The sequence below is a fragment of the Palaemon carinicauda genome, chromosome 25 (genome assembly GCF_036898095.1).
Source record: "Palaemon carinicauda isolate YSFRI2023 chromosome 25, ASM3689809v2, whole genome shotgun sequence".
NCBI classification, from domain to species: Eukaryota; Metazoa; Arthropoda; class Malacostraca; order Decapoda; family Palaemonidae; genus Palaemon; species Palaemon carinicauda.
This window is the reverse complement of record NC_090749.1, coordinates 86,843,315-86,862,427: the sequence shown is the minus strand read 5'-3', so window position 1 is coordinate 86,862,427 and position 19,113 is coordinate 86,843,315. Positions and strand designations below refer to the sequence as shown.

Below are 19,113 nucleotides of genomic sequence, written 5' to 3'. Positions count from 1 at the left end.
TGCACAGGAGAGCTCTGCTGGGCTGGAGAGCACTGACATGCTGATGTGCTGGTGAGTGCTACCACGCTGGCGAAGTGACAAACCCTGATGCACTGGAGAGTGCTGACACGCTGGAGAGCGCTAACGTGCAGGAGAGTGCTGGCTACCTGGACGCTGGCGCACAAGGGAGCGCTGGCACGCAGGAGAGCACTGGCGTTCAAGGGAGCACTGTTGAACTGGGGGGCAGGAGAGCACTGCCAAGTGGGAGAGTGATGGCGTGCAATAGAGTGCTGGTAAGCTGCTGAGTGCAGACGCGCAAGAGAGTGCTGGCGCCCTTTCGAGCTCTGGCATAAAAAAGAGCACTGGCAACCAAGAGAGGGCTAGCGCGGTGAAGAGCGCTGGCACGTAGGAGAATGCTGGTGCGAAGCCAGCTGGATAGCGCTGGCGAGCTGGAGAGTGCTGATGTCCTGGCGAGCTGGCAAATGCTGATCCCCTGGAAAGCATAGACCGGCTGGAGAGCACTGAGGCACTGGAGAGCGCTGACGTGCAGGAAAGTACTGGCACGCTAGTGACCACTGGCATGTTGGAGAGCGCTGGCGAGCTAGAGAGACCTGATGGGCAGGAGAGTGTTGACGAGCTAGAGAGTACTGGCACGTAAAAGAGTGCCAGCCCGCAGGAGAGCGCTGGCGAGCTGGAGAGCGCTGACACTCTGGTGAGTGCTGTCGTGCTGGGGAACGCTGGTCTGCTGGCAAACGCTGATGCACTGAGGAGAGCTGACATGCTGTAGAGCACTGGCGCGCAAGACAGTGATTGGGAGCTAGATAGCACTGGCAAGCCGGAGAGCGCTAGTGAGCTTGAGAACGCTGACGTGCTGGCGAACTGGCAAACGCTGAGGCGCTGGAGAGCATGGACATATTGGGGAGCGATGACGCACTGTAGAGCGCTGGCATGCTGGAGAACTGGAGAGCGCTGGCCAACAGGAGAGCTCTGGCCAGCTAGCGAGTGCTGGCGTGAATAAGAGTACTGGCGAGTTGGAAAGCGCTGGCAAGCTGACATATGCTGATGCGCTGGCCAGCAGGAGAGCGGTGCACAAGCTGGAGAGTGCTGATGTTCTGATGAGTGCTGTCGTGCTGGGAAATGCTGGCATGCTGGCACATGCTGATGCGTTGGAGAGCTTGGACGGGCTGAGGAGCGCTGACATGCTGGAGAGTGCTGGCGTGAAAGACAGTGCTAGGGAGCTGGAGAGTACTGGCAAGCTGGAGAGCGTTAGTGAGCTAGAGAACGTTGACGTGCTAGCGAGCTGGCAAACGCTGAGGAGTTGAAGAGCAAGGCCGCATTGGGGAGCAATGACGCACTGGAGAGCGCTAGCACTCTGGAGAGCTGGGCAGCGCTGGTGTGCAGGAGAGTATTACCACGCTGGATAGTGCTGGCCCACAGGAAAGCTCTGGCCAGCTGGCGAGAAGGAGAGTATTGGGAAGTTGGAGAGTGCTGGCAAGCTGGCATATGCTGATGTGCTTAGCGCTGGAGGACACTGACACGCTGGACAGCGCTGGTGTGCAGGGGAGGGCTAGAGCGCTGGCGCGCAGGAGAACACTGGTGAGCCTTGTCGGTCAAAAAGCCCCCTTGCCTCCGGGTAGGTTATCGAAAAGAAGCCTAAGCCCGCTTTCGGGAATAATGTATGTACGACAAATAGCAACTTTATTACCCTAAGAAATTGATCGTCAATTAGCTGTAGCATTGCTAACATATTCGTTAGCATTTGTGCACCCACAAAGTATATCCAGCTAGCTCAGGAATCCGATGTAAGTCAGTATTAAATATTTGCCTGCCCGCCTTGTGAACGGTACAAGCGTCCTCATGAGTGGATACTTAAGCAGGATCCGAAACTATCCCCGTGGGACTAGAGCCTTGAAAAAAAATAATCTTGCAAGGGTATGTCTCACAAGTCCTTTGTGTGAGTGCTCTGAAGAGCTCTCCATTCGGTAGGGAAACAAACCCGAGAAAGTAATCCCGAAGGATTACGTTTCACGAAACTCAGCATCCATTGAGACTCATTGCGCCCAGGGGCATAATGATGGCATGTGGCGCCGGCAAGCAGTCGACATTAAACCATATGTGTGGCAATAAACCTGAAGTTTTGTCTTGGTGAGTGCACAGGCACAACCAAGGGAGTTTGTTTCAGCCTTTATGGGGTGTTAGCGAACGCCTGTAATTGTGTAAACCTCCTCAGGAATGGGAGTTTTCCATGAACAAGTGTATTCTTGCATATAAGGATAAGTTGGCTCAGAACGCCAAGAACACAAACACTAGGTAGGTTTGTCCAGGCTTGCCAGCAAATGCTGGCAGTGCTCTCTGCTTCCCGACAAAGAGTTAGGCTCAAATTGAAGTGCTGCTGTGAAACATAGCTGAAGGTAGTTTCTGGGTTCACCCCGAAGGGATGGCCTCAACTGGAAAAAGCCTGAGGGAACTAGTTTGCCACTGCGCTCGTTCCTATGCCGAAGCAGCAGGAACGAAGGTGAGCAGAAGCAAAGTGTGCTGCAGTCAACTTTAACACTCTCAGAACCATTCCTTAACTGGGAGACCAGAAATCCCTAAAGGAAGGTATGAATCCAAAAGAGACTTCCTTGGACGTGGGTGCCGTTGCTTTAATAAGGGAAGCAATGGAATCCACATAAAAGGGAAGTTATAGGTCACATGTAAAAAAAAAAAAAAGGAATTTTTAAAACTTTTAGGCCGGTTGCTTTTAATAGCAAACCGGTTAAATGTTTTGACCAGAGAGTAGGACTACGTCTTTATTCTACTTAGCCGAAATAAAAATACAGTAGATGTTTGTTTACTAAGGCTTCTGTGAGTGGGGTACAGTGAACCCTCGCTACTTCGCGGTTCGACCATCGCGGATTCACCACTTCGCGGATTTTTTTCATAACGCATGTATATACATATATCGCGGATTTTCCGGAAATTTCGAAAATACCGCGATGTGACCGATGGTGCGAGATAGGAGAAAGTAAGGAAAATTGAATCATGATTGATTTTCAATATAAATGAAACTTTGAGGAGCAACAAAGATATCATTTGTTAGAGAGATAGAGAGAGGTAAGGAATGGGAGGTAGTGAAAAGTAGCCCACAGAGAGAGAGAGAGAGAGAGAGAGAGAGAGAGAGAGAGAGAGAGAGAGAGAGAGAGAGAGAGAGAGTGTGTGTGTGTGTTGTTTTAAATGTAATAAACAAAAAAATTTTATAGGTTATAACACATTGGTGCTTATGTAATATCAAATGTATACTGTAGACGGTTTGAATAAGTTAAGAAATGGTATAAACGATACTTTGTTACTGTATTCGTACACTCTCAAGAGCGGCAGCCAGACATCAGCTGATCTAATCACAGCCAAAAGTAAAACAAAAAGAAGTCAACAATACTCGATTTTTAAAACACACCCGAAATTTAAAAACAAAAGTACATGCCTTCTTAATGTGCAATTAACTATTTAAAGAGTAGCAATTTTCTAGAATAAAATGATGTTTCCCAAAAAATAGTGGTTTGCTGATGAAATCGGATGCCGTATTTTTAGCAACGATTGAAATGGATGTATACTCGGCATGATTTTTTCATTTCGTATTTAATTGACACTAAGAAAACTAATTTTAGTTTCTTCATCTATATGTAAGTATTGTATAACACGAAGAGAGAGAGAGAGAGAGAGAGAGAGAGAGAGAGAGAGAGAGAGAGAGAGAGAGAGAGATGAATAAGCTGTTGTAATTGAATGCCGTGTTTTTGTTTCGTGAGAATTTCATCGCCACGACTATAACAACAACATACTGTACTGACCTTTACAGTATTATACAGACTACAGTACTGTAATATGACAAAGTAAAATATTTGTAATAACCTATTTTATATGAAATGGGGCTATTTTTTTTTTTAAATTTACATTTACGTACGTAAAACAACTTTCTCTCTCTCTCTCTCTCTCTCTCTCTCTCTCTCTCTCTCTCTCTCTCTCTCGTAAATTGTTTTCCTGCTTTGCTACGTATGTATGATTTTATATAGATACGGTAAATAATATTTGTAATAACACATTTTCTAAAAGCTTTTACTGTAATATCATTATTTATCACTTTCATCATGCGCGTTAAATGCCTTCGTTTGTTTACTGAGCGTACTTTATTACGCCGTCGTTTCAGGCGGCGACATAAAGAAAAACATTTCATTTGGAAGTCCTAAGAAAAATTAAGTAAAACATTGGTAATAACAAAATCAACATACTGTACTGAATAATCAATATAATCGATGCAAAAACTAACCTATACACAGATGTGTAAATGCGTTTGTCTCTTCATTATGATCAGAGATAAACGTAAACAAAACAATGGTTGCCATCTTTTATCGTGCTTTTTGGCGTGTTTAGGAAAAGCATGATATAAAATCACCTTTAATATTTGTGCCTGTTTTAGTTTAGGGTACATGCATCAAGTGTTCTGTACATTAAAGGGTAGTTTGTTAACAGTACTACGTACAAGGGAAGGTTTTAAAAATCTGAATATACATGTTAAATAAATAAGTAAATATGGTGTCACTACTTCGCGGATTTCCCCCTATCGCGGCCGGGTCTGGAACCTATCTACCGCGATAAATGAGGGTTCACTGTAGTTGATCTACCACTGCAAGTCCCTCTGCTAACTAGCAGATGGTAGTTACACATCGCAAAAGGTTTAATGGCTGGTTTCAGCTATCGCCGAAATAATATTCATGTAAAGAGTGTAAGGTTTTGTATATGGTGCCGGAACAACGAATTAATCGTGGGTAACGGGAGTCAAGAGTATCTCCTCAGACACGACTGCAAGACCATGTGTACAAGCTAAAAGCAAAGCAAAAGATTGGAACACCCAGATAGGGGAGCCCAGTACAGCTGAAGTGTAAATGTTGCTCTACCTGTCAGGAAGGCCGTTTCAACTTTGTCGATGTCATACTCCTACTATAGGGCGATGTTTTGTATTAATTGGGAGAACAAAAACACATCTGAAAGGCAGTAAGTATGCCCACACTGCTTGCTGCCATAGTCAAAAGGGGTAGTCTTAATGACTGACTGGTGACCGGGTCTTGTACTTCACATGCCTTTAGTTATAGGCTACAGTGAATACTTTGTCAAATCTTTCACGACAGTTCCAGCTTCCTGGAGTCATACTCCTATTAAAGGATTATGGTTCATACTCGTGTAGGAAGTACTTCAACTTCCACCACCTAACCTAACTTAGAATGCAGAGTCATTACTTACGGGGAACTGAAGGGGATCTAGTCATTTCGTAACCGTGCCTCTTTGTAGAAGAGCATTTGGTCATTTCGTAACTAATGTGGTAATGTTGGTGGGTAGTGAGGTAAACTGTGTTGTGAGTAATTTTTGCTATGACATTACTAATTCTGATCGGTTACGAAATGATAATTTGAGGTTACGATGAGTTATTTCATATCTAACAATATTGACAACATTAATTTACAGAAGCTGACTACTTTTGTCAACAATAAGGACTTTGATCAGCTCATTATCAAAAATGGTTTGTGTTTGCAAGTTACTACAAACAAAAGAGCATCCTGCTTTTCCAACTAGGGTTGTAGCTTAGCAAGAAATGATAATAATAATAAAGGGTCAACTAATAGAAATTAGAGACCTTGAAAAGCAATTACCAACATTCAATTAGCAAACACTTTTTTAAGAAGATCCTACAGTGGTTAAGGCACGATGTGATAATTAACAACAGTTTGTATAAAAACAATTATTATCTTGAGAAAACTTTATTCGGACAATCTCAGTTTTAATCACAAAAATTAAACATAATTGTTGGAGGGTTCCTTATTTCAAATGCGATTGTCAGAATTGTTATATTGTGGTACAATAAATGTCACGGATGTTTGTGTTGTGTGTAACAAAATTGTACACCCCCAACAGCAGGCCATCTTATGTGATCTATCAAAAGATGGATTCAAACGAAATGCGGTACAATTAAGTGGATCTTTCAATTTACTTTTGTTACTATTTTCTTAAAAGTGACATAAGCCCTATGTGAGTTACACAATTGAATTTACACAGAGAAGCATAATTTGATGAAGATTTACATAAACTAATTGAATATCCCAATGCAGTTTACAGACAACAAAGCACAACAGAACAAAACAATAAAAAATATCACATATCTCTATAGGTTACAAAATGACCAAACAATCGCTACGAAATGACCAAATTCTCAGATACAAAATCCCTACTGTACTGTCGAAGTCATCATCCGCTAGTTCTGATAAGTTACGAAAAATGTTATTTTTATTAATAAAATAAATTTTTGAATATACTTACCCGGTGATTATATAAGCTGCAGCTCTGCTGCCCGACAGAAAAACTCTACGTTCAAAATACGCCAGCGATCGCTATGCAGGTAGGGGGTGTACATCAACAGCGCCATCTGTCGAGCAGGTACTCAGTACTCAATGTAAACACAGAACTCAATTTTCTCCTCGGTCCACTGGGTCTCTATTGGGGAGGAAGGGAGGGTCCTTTAATATATAATCACCGGGTAAGTATATTCAAAAATTTATTTTATTAATAAAAATAACATTTTTCAATATTAAACTTAGCCGGTGATTATATAAGCTGATTCACACCCAGGGGGGTGGGTAGAGACCAGCATTACTTGTTTACATTATTATGAGCTAAGTATTTTGTATTTCATTTTAGCAGTTATTCAAAATAACAAACATAAAATAAATAAGTACCTGGTAAGGAAGTCGACTTGAACAATTACTCTGCCTTTTTAAGTACGTCTTCCTTACTGAGCCTCGCGATCCTCTTAGGATGCTGAGCAACTCCTAGGAGCTGAAGTATCAAGGGTTGCCACCCATACTAAAGGACCTCATCAAAACCTCTAATCTAGGCGCTTCTCAAGAAAAGAATTTGACCACCCGCCAAATCAACCAGGATGCGAAAGGCTTCTTAGCCTTCCGGACAACCCAAAAACAACAATAAAAAACATTTCAAGAGAAAGATTAAAAAAGGTTATGGAATTAGGGGAATGTAGTGGTTGAGCCCTCCCCCACTACTGCACTCGCTGCTACGAATGGTCCCAGGGTGTAGCAGTTCTCGTAAAGAGACTGGACATCTTTAAGATAAAAAGACGCGAACACTGACTTGCTTCTCCAATAGGTTGCGTCCATTATACTCTGCAGAGATCTATTTTGTTTAAAGGCCACTGAAGTTGCGACAGCTCTAACTTCATGTGTCCTTACCTTCAGCAAAGCATGGTCTTCCTCATTCAGATGGGAATGAGCTTCTCGTATCAACAGTCTGATATAATAGGAAACTGCATTCTTTGACATAGGTAAAGAAGGTTTCTTAATAGCACACCATAAAGCTTCTGACTGTCCTCGTAAAGGTTTAGTTCGTCTTAAATAGAACTTAAGAGCTCTAACAGGGCATAAGACTCTTTCTAGTTCATTTCCAACCAAATTTGAAAGGCTTGGAATATCGAACGATTTCGGCCAAGGACGAGAAGGTAGCTCGTTTTTGGCTAGAAAACCAAGCTGTAAAGAACATGTAGCCGTTTCAGATGAAAATCCGATGTTCCTGCTGAAGGCGTGTATCTCACTGACTCTTTTAGCTGTTGCTAAGCAAACGAGGAAAAGAGTCTTTAAAGTGAGATCTTTAAAGGAGGCTGATTGTAGTGGCTCGAACCTTTCTGACATAAGGAATCTTAGTACCACGTCTAAATTCCAACCCGGTGTAGCCAAACGACGCTCCTTCGAGGTCTCAAAAGACTTAAGGAGGTCCTGTAGATCTTTGTTGTTAGAAAGATCTAAGCCTCTGTGACGGAAGGAAGACTGCTGCCAACATGCTTCTGTAACCTTTGATCGTGGGAGCTGAAAGAGATCTTTCCTTCCTCAGGTATAATAGGAAGTCAGCTATTTGGGTTACAGAGGTACTGGTTGAGGATACTGATACCGACTTGCACCAGTTTCGGAAGACTTCCCACTTCGACTGGTAGACTCTAAGAGTGGATGTCCTCCTTGCTCTAGCAATCGCCCTGGCTGCCTCCTTCGAAAAGCCTCTAGCTCTCGAGAGTCTTTCGATAGTCAGAAGGCAGTCAGACGAAGAGCGTGGAGGCCTGGGTGTACCTTCTTTACGTGTGGCTGACGTAGAAGGTCCACTCTTAGAGGAAGAGTTCTGGGAACGTCCACCAGCCATTGAAGTACCTCGGTGAACCATTCTCTCGCGGGCCAGAGGGGAGCAACTAACGTCAACCTTGTCCCTTCGTGAGAGGCGAACTTCTGCAGTACCTTGTTGACAATCTTGAACGGGGGGAATGCATAAAGGTCTAGATGGGACCAATCCAGTAGAAAGGCATCTATATGAACTGCTGCTGGGTCCGGGATTGGCGAGCAATAAATTGGGAGCCTCTTGGTCATCGAGGTTGCAAAGAGATCTATGGTAGGTTGGCCCCATGTGGCCCATAGTCTCTTGCACACATCCTTGTGTAGGGTCCATTCTATTGGGATGATTTGACCCTTCCGACTGAGGCAATCCGCCATGACATTTATGCTGCCTTGAATGAACCTCGTTACCAGAGAAAGGTTTAGATCTCTTGACCAGGTGAGGAGGTTCCTTGCAATCTCGTACAACGTCATAGAATGGGTCCCTCCTTGCTTGGAGATGTACGCCAAGGCCGTGGTGTTGTCTGAGTTCACCTCCACCACCTTGCCTAGAAGGAGGGACTTGAAGCTTTTCAAGGCCAGATGAACTGCCAGTAGCTCCTTGCAGTTGATATGTAACGTTCTTTGATTCGAGTTCCAAGTTCCCGAACATTCCCGACCGTCTAATGTCGCACCCCAGCCCGTGTCCGATGCGTCCGAGAAGAGAACGTGGTTGGGGGTCTGAACAGCCAGGGGCAGACCCTCTCTGAGGTTGATGTTGTCCTTCCACCAAGTCAGTGATGACTTCATCTTCTCGGAAATGGGGATCGAGACCGCTTCTAGCGTCTTGTCCTTTTTCCAGTGAACAGCTAGGTGAAATTGAAGGGGACGGAGGTGCAGTCTCCCTAACGCAATGAACTGTTCCAGGGATGAAAGCGTCCCTATCAGACTCATCCACTGTCTGACTGAACATCGGTCCTTCTTTAGCATGTTCTGGATGCATCCTTGGGCTTGACTTGTTCTGGGGGCCGACGGAAAAGCCCGAAAAGCTTGACTGTGAATCTCCATCCCTAAGTACACTATAGTTTGGATGGGACCAGTTGGGACTTTTCCATATTGACCAGGAGACCCAATTCCTTGGTCAGATCTAGAGTCCACTTTAGATTCTCCAGACAGCGACGACTGGAAGAAGCTCTTAGAAGCCAGTCGTCCAAATAGAGGGAGGCTCTGATGTCCGCTAAATGCAGGAATTTGGCAATATTCCTCATCAGTTTCGTAAAGACAAGAGGAGCCGTGCTTAGGCCAAAGCACAGGGCTTGAAATTGGTAGACAACCTTTTCGTAAACGAACCTCAGAAAAGGTTGGGAATCTGGGTGGATGGGGACGTGAAAGTAAGCGTCCCTTAGGTCTAAAGAGACCATCCAGTCTTCCTTCCTGACCGCTGCTAGAACAGACTTTGTGGTCTCCATGGCGAACGTCTGCTTTGTGACAAAGACATTCAGCGCACTGACGTCTAGCACCGGCCTCCACCCTCCTGTCTTCTTTACCACTAAGAAGAGACGGTTGTAGAAGCCCGGGGATTGATGGTCCCGGACTTTGACTACCGCTCCCTTTTCTAGTAAGAGAGACACCTCTTGCTTCAAAGCTAGTCTCTTGTCCTCCTCTCTGTACCTGGGAGAGAGATCGATGGGAGACGTTGCTAGAGGGGGTTTGCGTACAAACGGGATCTTGTACCCTTCTCTGAGCAACTTCACAGATTGTGCATCTGCGCCCCTTTTCTCCCAGGTCTGCCAGAAGTTCTTGAGTCTGGCTCCCACTGCTGTCTGAAGAAGGTGGCAGTCAGACTCTGCCCTTAAAGGACTTGGTACCTTTCTTCTTATTCCCACGTCTCCCTTCGGCACGAGCACCTCCTCTGCTGGAGGCTCTGCCACGAAAGGGCGGAATGAATCTGGACGCTGGAGTGTCCATCCTGGGTCTAGACAAGGTAGGCAAAGGGGTGGCTTTGCGGGCAGAGGACGCAACCAGGTCATGCGTGTCTTTTTGAATCAAGGAGGCAGCAATCTCCTTTATCAACTCCTCTGGGAAAAGGCACTTTGAGAGAGGAGCAAACATAAGTTCCGATCTCTGACACTGTGTTACTCCAGCTGACAAGAAGGAGCAAAGGTTTTCCCGTTTCTTGAGGACCCCGGAAACGAACGAAGCCGCAAGCTCACTGGAACCGTCCAGTATGGCCTTGTCCATGCAGGACATAATGAGCATGGAAGTTTCCTTGTCAGAAGGGGAGATCTTCCTGCTCAACGCTCCCAAACACCAATCCAAAAAGTTAAAAACCTCGAAGGCTCTGAACACTCCTTTCAACAGATGGTCTAAGTCTGAAGGAGACCAACAAACCTTGGAGCGTCTCATGGCTAGCCTGCGGGGAGAGTCTACTAGACTTGAGAAGTCGCCCTGGGCAGAGGCAGGAACTCCCAAGCCGAGAACTTCTCCCGTGGCATACCAGACGCTCGATCTGGAAGAGAGTCTCGCAGGGGGAAACGTAAATGCTGTCTTCCCAAGGTGCTTTTTGGACTGCATCCATTCTCCCAACACTCGTAAAGCTCTCTTAGACGAGCGGGCGAGGACGAGCTTCGTAAAGGCAGGCGCGGATGACTGCGTGCCTAACGCGAACTCAGATGGAGGAGAGCGTGGGGCCGCAGAAACAAACTGATCAGGATACATCTCCCTGAACAGTGCAAGAACTTTCCTAAAGTCCAAGGAGGGTTGTGTGGTCTTGGGTTCGTCGATGTCCGTATGCGGGTCGTCAATGTGTGCAGCGTCGTCATCATCAGAGAGTCCATCATCTGAATACTGAGGAGGAAGCGGCAAAGGAGTAGGAATAGGCTGGTCAGCTGAGTCCGGCAGCACGGGTGCATGCGTGACTGAACCGGACGCAACGTCATGGAACTGTTGCCCAGTCTGTGAGCTGGCAACAACCATAGCAGCGCGGGGGCGCAAAGCGTCTACTCCAGACTGTCTAGTCTGCTGTGGGCGAGTAGTGGTAACCACACTGGGTTGCGGAGGTTGACGCACCGCGTCAAAACAAAACAACTTAGGTTGTTGTTGTAACTCGCGAACGTCAACGGAAGGTTCCGTGCGTCGCTGAACGTCAACATGCGGCTGGCAGGGTACACTGGAACGCATGGGTGGCGGGACTCTCACAGCTGGAGTGCGGGAGAAGGTAGCCTCAGCGTCCACTGGACGCACAACCGTGGGTGGTTGTAGGCTAGCGGTTGGTGCAGCGTCAACCTTCTCCGCACGAAAGTCCTGCATTAAAGACGTTAACTGTGTCTGCATGGTCTGCAGCAAAGACCACTTAGGGTCTACAGTAGCAGGTGCGGCAACAGACGGTGTTACTGCCTGATGCGGTACCGCTTTGCCTCTCTTAGGAGGTGTGCAGTCATCGGAAGACTGCAGCGAGTCCGAACTGACCCAGTGGCTACAACTGGGCCGTTGGACTTGCGCGGAAGGGACTGACTTGCGTTTAAGAGGCCGCGAGACCTTGGTCCATGGTTTCTTTCGAGAAACATCTTCCGCAGACGAGGAATAAATGGGCTCTCTCGTCTTCGTGTGGGTGGGGCGATCTTGGTTAGATATGTCCGAAACCACGGAGGGAACGTCTGTTCGCTGATTAAAGCCTCTCGAACCCTTTGGTCGTACGACATTGCTTCTCCCCTGGGCTTGGGAGCTTGCAAGAGGTCCCGGACTGGGAGGACGACAGGCACGAACAGACGAACCCTCAAGCGCAACACTATCTACAACACTTTCCACAACACTACCACTTACTTTGTCACTACCCACTGCACTCTTACACTTCAACTCCTTGACGTCTGCCATGAGTTGGTTACGGTCACTCGCCAATGACTCGACTCTCTCACCCAGAGCCTGGATGGCACGCATCATATCTGCCATCGAAGGTTGTTGAGTGCTAGAAGGGGGATCAGGAGCAACCACTACAGGGGAAGGAATAGGTTGTGGGGCATGAGGAGAGGAAAAATCAACGGAGCGAGATGAACTTCTCCTGACTCTATCTCTCTCTAGCCTACGTGTGTATTTCTGGAATTCGATGAAATCGAATTCCGAAAGCCCAACGCATTCCTCACATCGATCTTCCAATTGACAGGTCTTATCCCGACAATTGGAACAAACGGTGTGAGGATCGATAGAGGCCTTCGGAAGACGCCTTGAACAGTCCCTAGCATTACATTTCCTGAATTTAGGGACTTGAGAAGGGTCAGCCATCTTGAATTAGTCAAAGGGGAATTCAAAATCTAACCAAAGTCGTCAACAAATAATCCAAAATCAATAAAAGAATGCAAGGATGTATTGAAGATAACGTCTGCAAAGCGAAAGCTAATAACTAGAAATGTGTACTTCACCAAAATATGTGAAAACCAATCCAGTAAGCAACAGCGAATTTAGTAGGTCTTGCCGGTGGCACGACAGAGAGAAAATTGAGTTCTGTGTTTACATTGAGTACTGAGTACCTGCTCGACAGATGGCGCTGTTGATGTACACCCCCTACCTGCATAGCGATCGCTGGCGTATTTTGAACGTAGAGTTTTTCTGTCGGGCAGCAGAGCTGCAGCTTATATAATCACCGGCTAAGTTTAATATTGAAAAAACAAAACATATACAGTACAGTTACGATTTGCTGAGGTTACGAAACTACTTTTATCCATCTGACGCCCTAATGTTACTTAACCTGACACAGGATACCTTCTTCTTAATCAGCAAATATCACAGTAACATTGAGCGGTGCATGAGTATATATTTCACAGAACTTCTTAAGCATGCATTTATTTTCAAGATGAATAATATTTGCTGCACAACAGTTTTTGCAATGATGAGAAGTTAAACTTATACAGCCCACACAACCGTTGTAAACATTTACTGGTTGATGCTTCAAGTCATCAAAACGTAACGTTGTTATCATGACTCGCCATTCAATTTAAGAATGTTATTATTATCCAGATTGAAATAAAAGGCACCCAAATTCTATTTTTCAATCAGGCTTTTAAATATTTTGTTAAATACTGACTACGATTAGAGAATCTGCAAGGTTTGTAGATTGGCGGACACAGGCTAGGTCAGGCACCAATTTTCTCTGTCAAACAGATATCTGTTAACATAAGATGCCCCCACCTCCACATAAAATGTGCTTACACCACCTTGTTATTTGATAATAATGTCATCAGAGTTTGGGTATATATAATATATAAATGGTTTAAATTGACGTCAATATGACCGTCTAGAAATTTTTATTTATGCAATGTTGTAGGCCTGCTTACCAATTGACTGTCCTCCTCCAGGCAACTTGGAGCCTTTGTATATCAGCGGCCAGTTCCTCACACGTTGATTAAAGATGGACATCAACTAACCTAAACTTTCCCCCCTAACCTAACCTACAAGCCGTATCCTTACCTACTTACCTAAAAGGGTTAGCCCCCTGCAACCCCCCTTATTCTGCCTTATTCTAAGTTAGCCATGATAATACACACAGGTGGCCGCTATCATACATACACCCCGACAACTCTTCCAAGAAATGCTTTGTTGTTCTGTAAATAAAAAAAAATCTATTGGTTAATATTTCCTAAATAATGGAAACTAACATCAGCCTGCAAAGTTAAGGGGGGGGGGGGGTTGAAGGCCCAGGTAAGTTGGGAGACAGCACTTTTGGTTAGTTTTTGAGTATATTTAGGAATAGGCTGAGCCCATCCAGCATACCAGTGTTTCAGTGACATACTTAAGTTCTCCATAAGAAAAGTGTATTTATAATTTTAAGTAAAACAAATGTTCGTTGGTGAGAGAGAGAGAACCTTAGTACCGATGGGGAAACTTAAAAGTCACGACCAGAACTTACCTGAATTTATCACCTCTACAAACTCCCATCAAAATCTCTTTTATTATTATTATTGTAACAGATAAAACACTGAACTAAGTTTACTCACAATAATTACGAGATTCTTCGAGAATAAAACTTCTATGACAACAACATTGGTCAGCTGAGTCTCCTCCGATATTCGGGACGGCTCTAAAGGCTGAGTCAACATCAAATTTTGTCATGTCAACAAACATTTAGACCCGTTTGGTCTTATCATACGTTTATTTTCTTTATCAATTTTATATATTATCTGTCTATTTGAATATTTTAATTGCTATTATACTTTATTATATTATTTAAATGATCTTTATAGACAATACAACCAGTCTGTTTTGATAATTAATAAATTTACACTAGTAAAATTAATTAATCTTATAAGAAACGTCTCTCGCTGGGAACAAATGAGCTTGCGATCGGTACGAAAACACTTAAAGCTTAATCGTGATGAAAACATTAAAAAAAAAACGATTAATCAGAAATAAAAGGAAATTATGGGTATGAAATTCACAGCATCAGTATTAAAGTGCCAGCTGCTCCTTCGAGACTAAGTCATGATAAAACATTAAAGTTGTTTATAAAAGTTTTTTTTTTTTTTTTTTTTTTTTTTTTTTTTTTTTTTTTTTTTTTTTTTTTAAGTATTTTCCCATTTGTTGGTTTTGAGACACCAGACCTAATGACAAGTCCAGGAGAGAATTGGTGTAGGCTAATATGTAGTCTACACATTTAAGATCTTTTAAACAATTGCAAACTCTACTGTTGAGTGTTTCAACAATTAATGTTAATGAGAGAGAGAGAGAGAGAGAGAGAGAGAGAGAGAGAGAGAGAGAGAGAGAGAGAGAGAGAGAGAGAGAGAGAATGTAGTGTACGTTTGAATAGAATAAAAAAAAAGAGTAAAGATATGGAAGCATCACTTCTTAATCTCACCTTAGTCATTCTATTAATGGGAAGAGAACTAATCACAGTCTCTTCTTTGAAAGATATTATTTCGGGAAAAACGGATTTTGAGCGAAGCGAAAAATCTATTTTTGGGTAAGATAGCCATGTCGTCCTGATGGAAGTTCCTTAAAGGCAGCTTCCTAGGGTATATTACAACTACGGCGATATTCCCAGAGAATTTACCTTCAGGTACCCAGAATTCTAACTCCTGGAGCGAGTATCCGTAAAAAGACCTTAGGGATATCGTAAATATCAGTGGACGTATTCTTGACACGCCTCATAGCAATCTATACCCCGAATAGAGTTAACACTTCGTAGGGGTCAAATGGCAAGAAAACGAAAACGATAAGAAAGGGGGGAGCCGTTCATAAGGCATCTCTCCTCCCCGTTTCGAAAGTGTGCCCTGCGCCGCTCACGGCGCCATCTGTATTCCTTGTAGCGATACACGAGGTGCTACAGATACTTTATGTAGGGAGGGGTCCTACAATCCTTTTCACTCTTATTTATTTTTTTTTTTTTTTTTTTTTTGAAAAGGAGCAGGGCGGGTCCATCAGGACGACATGGCTATCTTACCCAAAAATAGATTTTTCGCTTCGCTCAAAATCCGTTTTTTGGGCTCAAGCCATGTCGTCCTGATGGAAGTATACCAGAGCATTACTGTATCTGTGGATTCTCAATACGTGCCGTACTCCTCAAGAATGTTTCTTAGTCAACTCGACTGACAGACCTAAGATGTTACCGTTATACATCTTTTCACTAATCATAAGCCATGAAAGCGCTTCCTGCCCCCTACAGGGAGGAGTCCTACTAGACTCTAGAAACGAACGAAGAGTACATATACCTATGTATGAATCACTCGCCAGCCAGTACCATATAGTGGTCTCACTCTATATGAAGTAAAGCGAAGTCTTACGGGACTACAGTATCCAAAGGAAAAGTCCCGACCAGCACCCTGGTCAAAGTAAAATTAGACAAAAGGTTATATCTGCGTAGGATTAAACTTGCTGCTACCACCATCCTCAGAAAGGGGTGGAGTCCTTTATGCTAAGGAAAGTATAAACTAGTGTAATCCAGGCTTTGCATTAAGGAATAGGCTATTATAGATATCCCCGATTAATATACATAGGCTAAATGCTCAAAAATCAATATGAAATCAAAATAGGTGAAGGAGACGCAAGGTTCCCGAGAACAAGTTTATTGAGAAACAATAAATAGACATAGTCACCATAAATATGTACATATGCTAGGTGGATGACCAACAATTTACACAAGTACTGTAGTGCATGGATGAATGATTATCTGAAAGAAAACATATATGTCACTTACACATACCCCGGTATCAAACTTAACGTCCATGTTACTACTTTGCTGACAATAGCGTTGGCAAACGCTTGGCACACCTGTCTGTACTTGTGCTACCATCACCATAACGTTGGAACAGTCACTGTGGGCTCTGAGAGCCTTCACTACCAGTTATATCAACGCATATAACTAACCATTCACCCAAGAATCAAAGTCCCAAATGATTCCGCTGTTCCTCGCAGAGTTAAACAGCAGGGTTAACGACGCAACCAACTGCTACCACAGACCTCTTTAGCTGCTCCACTTGCTTAGCATAGTGGCGAAAGAATACCCTGGAAGACTTCCAGCCAGTGTATGAACGAAGGTGTTCAAAATCCATAAAGTTAAAGAAGTTTAAGGATGAAGCAACTTTCCTCGGATCATGACCTGCGGGTGAACTGTCAGGATCCGCTCTGCGAATAAAATATGTAATTTTCGCCCTAAGCTGATTTAAAGATAAATTCGAGCCCGATGTTTCTCCTCTGAATAGTTGGCCCCCATGGAAGTCTGAAGTTCTACGAAGATAGACCTTAAGGCATTCTACGGGACATAGAGATGCATCTTCTTTCAGAGGGCAGATTCTCCAGGGACCCCACCTGTTGGTGGGCAACTCGTTCTTAGCGAGAAACGTAGGGTCCGGAAACAGGTTCAGTTCTCCCCCATCCAGGAACTGAACTCGGCCCTCCTCTCTCGAGAGGGTCACAATCTCACTAACTCTGGCCCCAGAAGCAAGGGCAAAAAGGAAGATCACTTTTTGAGTCAGGTCCTTCAACGCACATTCCTCATTATCTAGTAATGAGGCAAAATGAAGGACTTTGTCTAACGACCACGAAATAGGCTTTGGAGGAGCTGATGGTCTAAGCCTAGCACAGGCCTTTGGGATCTTATTAAACATCTCGTTAGCGAGGTCTACCTGGAAGGCATATAGAATGGGTCTTGTTAGAGCTGACTTACATGTAGAAATTGTGTTCGCCGCCAGCCCCTGTCCGTGGAGGTGAATGAAGAAGGATAGGCAGAACTCCGTAGAGATCTCGTGCGGGTTCTTATCTTTGACAAAGGCTACCCATTTCTTCCATGCAGATTCGTACTGCCTCCTAGTAGACTTACACTTGTATTCTTCCAGGAAGTCGATGCTATCTTTCGAGATTCCGAACCGTTTCTTCACCGCTAGGGAGAGAAAATCATGAGCTGCAGGGTTCGGGTTTTCTGTAATGAAGCGAAGACAGTCGACTTCTGGACTTGCTGGGACAGAACTGGGTCCGGGAGTGGTAGAAACCTCAGTCGTAGTTCCAGAGCTAGAGGGAACCATACACTGTTCGGCCACTTGTGGGCCACTATTGCTGCTACTCCCTTGAAGGATCTCAGTTTGTTGAGGACCCTCAACATCAGGTTGTGAGGGGGAAACAGGTAGATCCTGGACCATCTGTTCCAATCGAGGGACATCGCATCTATTGCTTCTGCCGAGGGGTCCACGTATGGGGACACATATTTCGGCAGCTTCTTGTTGTCCTTCGTCGCGAAGAGGTCTATCTGCAGTTCTGGGACTTGTCTCAAGATGAAAGAGAATGATCCTGCGTCTAGGGACCATTCTGACTCTATCGGTGTAACCCTGGATAGAGCGTCCGCGGTCACATTCCGGACTCCTTGAAGGTGAACTGCTGACAGGTGCCACTTCTTCTTCTCCGCCAGTCGGAATATGGCTAACATTACCTGGTTGAGAGGTGGGGATCTCGATCCCCGCCGATTCAGACATTTCACAACCACCTCGCTGTCCAGTACCAACCTTACATGGATCGAGTGACGTGGGGATACTTTCTTCAGGGTAAGAAGCACTGCCATAGCTTCTAGAAAGTTTATGTGAAAGGTCCCAAATAGCTTGGACCAGATCCCTTGCACTTTTTTCCGATGGGAGTGACCCCCCCACCCTACCTTTGAGGCGTCTGTGTGGATTGTCACTGACGGGGGGGGGGTGGCTGAAGAGGTAGAGACCTCTTTAGACGACTGGCTTGAGACCACGGTCTGAGAAGAGAACGTAGTCGAAGTGGGACCGGTCTCTTCAAGTCCCTTCGCTCTTTCGATGCAAAGGTTCTCCATACTCCCGCTGCATCTTTTAACTGTGCTCTTAGCACTGGGTCTGTTACTGATGCAAACTGAAGAGAGCCCAAAACCCTCTCTTGTTCGCGTCTTGATATCCTCTCGGAACCTAGAAGTCTCCTGACAGACCCCGCTATTTCCTTCCTCTTTGACATCGGGATGGAAAGACGGTGTGACACTAGATCCCAGTGAATTCCCAACCACTGGAACCTCTGAGCTGGAGAAAGACGAGACTTCTTTCTGTTGATCATGAAGCCTAGATATTTCAGGAACTGAATCACTTGTAGGGAAGCTTGCAAGCATTCTGCTCTGGATGCTGCCCACACCAACCAATCGTCCAGGTAGGCTACTACCTGGAACCCTTTTAGGCGTAACTGTTTGAGAGCTGCGCTCGCAAGCTTCGTAAAGATCCTTGGGGCTATGTTTAGTCCGAAGGGCATCGCCCTGAAAGCGTAAAGTTTTTGTTGTAGCTTGAATCCTAGGTAGGGGGAGAGACGGCGACTTATTGGAACGTGCCAATATGCGTCTGACAAATCGATGGAGACGGTATATGCCCTCTTGGGCAGTAAGGCCCTTATGTGTTGTAACGTTAACATCTTGAACTTGTGGTTCACTATGAACTTGTTGAGTGGTGACAAGTCCAGAATGACTCTGAGTTTCCCCGAGTCTTTC

At 44.8% G+C, this 19,113-nt stretch overlaps 1 protein-coding gene across 6 annotated transcripts in view; it reads right to left on the bottom strand.

Moving 5' to 3' along the window:
- Window positions 1-14,229, bottom strand: part of LOC137618687 (zinc finger protein 182-like) — a 353,526-nt gene extending 339,297 nt beyond the window's left edge. For 2 of the 6 annotated variants that reach the window (XR_011039795.1, XM_068348847.1), the window contains exon 1: window positions 13,478-13,612. The gene's annotated coding sequence lies outside the window, so the exon portion shown is untranslated. The other 4 variants (XR_011039793.1, XR_011039792.1, XR_011039794.1 and 1 more) reach the window with 4 other exon arrangements.
- Between the last annotated feature and the right edge of the window lie 4,884 nt (window positions 14,230-19,113).